At 35.6% G+C, this 2,502-nt stretch overlaps 1 non-coding gene across 1 annotated transcript; it reads left to right on the plus strand.

Moving 5' to 3' along the window:
- Positions 1–279: 279 nt before the first annotated feature.
- LOC130958941 (small nucleolar RNA R71) lies at positions 280–387 on the plus strand. Its single transcript, XR_009078040.1, has one exon. It is a non-coding gene; the product is annotated as a small nucleolar RNA R71 (small nucleolar RNA).
- Positions 388–2,502: the final 2,115 nt, after the last annotated feature.

The following is a 2,502-nucleotide window of genomic DNA, read 5'->3' on the forward strand; positions in this document are numbered from 1 at the left end:
AGAAATCAGATTGACTTGTTGAGTCAATATTTTATTCTGAGCCAAAATGGCATTCAGAGTGTCAATTTCAAGAACTCCTTTCTTCTGACTAGTCCCATTGTTCACAGGATTCCTTTCAGAAGTGTACATGAATTGGTTATTTGCAACCATTTCAATCAGTTCTTGAGCTTCAGTAGGCGTCTTCTTCAGATGAAGAGATCCTCCAGCAAAGCTATCCAAAGACATCTTGGATAGTTCAGAGAGACCATCATAGAAAATACCTATGATGCTCCATTCAGAAAGCATGTCTGAAGGACATCTTCTGATTAATTGTTTGTATCTTTCCCAAGCTTCATAGAGGGATTCTCCATCCTTCTGTCTGAAGGTTTGGACTTCCACTCTAAGCTTACTCCATCTTTGTGGTGGAAAGAACTTTGCCAAGAAGGCATTGACTAGCTTTTCCCAAGAGTCCAGGCTTTCTTTAGGTTGAGAATCCAACCATATTCTAGCTCTGTCTCTTACAGCAAAAGGGAATAGCATCAGTCTATAGACCTCAGGGTTAACCCCATTAGTCTTGACTGTGTCACAGATTTGCAAGAATTCAGCTAAAAACTGATGAGGATCTTCCATTGGAAGTCCATGGAACTTGCAATTCTGTTGCATTAGAGAAACTAATTGAGGCTTAAACTCAAAGTTGTTTGCTCCAATGGCAGGGATAGAGATGCTTCTCCCATAGAAATCAGGAGTAGGTGCAGTGAAGTCACCCAGCACCTTCCTTGCATTGTTGGCATTGTTGTTGTTTTCGGCTACCATGTGTTCTTCTTCCTTGAAGAATTCGGTCAGGTCCTCTAAAGAGAGTTGTGCCTTGGCTTCTCTTAGCTTTCGCTTCAAGGTTCTCTCAGGTTCAGGGTCAGCTTCAACAAGAATGCCTTTGTCTCTGCTCCTGCTCATATGAAAGAGAAGAGAAAAAGAAAATGTGGAATCCTCTATGTCACAGTATAGAGATTCCTTGAAATGTCAGAGGAAAAGAGAAATAGAAAGAAGAAGGAGAAGAAGAATTCGAACTTTAGTTAGATAAGGTTCGAATTGTGCATTCAGAAGGAGTGGTACTCCATAAATAGAAGGATGTGGGAAGGAGGGAAGAGAATTTTCGAAAATTCATTTAAAAGATTTTGAAAACATTTTGAAAATTTGATTGATAATTTTCGAAAATTAAAAGTGAAAAAGAAATCAAGTGATTTTTGAAAAAGATTTTGAAATTAGACATCAAAAAGATTTGATTGAAAACTATTTTGAAAAAGATGTGGTTAAGAAGATATGATTGAAAAGTTATGGTCAAAGAGATGTGATTGAGAAGATATGATTTGAAAACAATTTTAAAAGATATAATTTGAAAACAATTTGAAAAAGATTTGATTTTTAAAAATTAATAACTTGCCTAACAAGAAAAGATATGATTCAAACATAAAACCTTTCTCAACAGAAAAGGCAACAATTTTGAGATGTTCAATCAAATCATTAATTGTTAGTAAGTATCTTTTAAAAAGGAAAGAAATTGATTTTGAAAACATTTGATTGAAAAGATTTGATTTGAAAAAGATTTGATTTTGAAAAACTAAAAAAAAATTGATTTGAAAACAAAATCTTCCCCCTAGCACCATCCTGGCGTTAAACGCCCAGAATGGTATACATTCTGGCGTTTAACGCCCAAAATGCTACCTCTTTGGGCGTTAAACGCCCAACCAGGTGCCCTGGCTGGCGTTTAAACGCCAGTCTGCCTTCTTCACTGGGCATTTTTGAATGCTCAGCTTTTTCTGTGTAATTCCTCTACAGTATGTTCTGAATCTTCAATTCTTTGTATCATTGACTTGAAAAGACACAAATTAAAAATATTTTTGGATTTTTTTTATAATCAAAATGCAACAAGAATCAATTAACAATGCATGCAAGACACCAAACTTAGCAGTTTGTGTGCCACTGACACTATATGAGACACACAAAATACTTCAAGTCAATAGAATTCAAAGATCAAAACAAAGAAATATATGCATGGATTCGAAAATTATAACAAAAACATGCATTTGACACCAAACTTAGGATGAGACACTAAACTTAAGCAAGAAACATCAAATATTTTTGGTCTTTTTATGATTTTGTAATTTTTTTTGTGTTTTTCGAAAATTAAATGGGAAAAGGTATCAAAATTCTTAATGAGAATTCCAGGAATCAGTGCAATGCTAGTCTAAGACTCCGGTCCAGGAATTAGACATGGCTTCACAGCCAGCCAAGCTTTCAAAGAAAGCTTCGGTCCAAAACACTAGACATGGCCAGAGGCCAGCCAAGCCTTAGCAAATCACTGCTCCAAAAGCAAGATTGATAAGAAATCAACAAGTTCTTGTGGTGATAAGTTGAAACCTCGGTCCAATGAGATTAGACATGGCTTCTCAGCCAGCCAGATTTCAACAAATCATCATGAAACTCTAGAATTCATCTTCAAGAATTTCGAAAAAAAATAATACCTAA

Source organism: Arachis stenosperma, chromosome 10 (assembly GCF_014773155.1).
Source record: "Arachis stenosperma cultivar V10309 chromosome 10, arast.V10309.gnm1.PFL2, whole genome shotgun sequence".
In the NCBI taxonomy this organism is placed as follows: domain Eukaryota; kingdom Viridiplantae; phylum Streptophyta; class Magnoliopsida; order Fabales; family Fabaceae; genus Arachis; species Arachis stenosperma.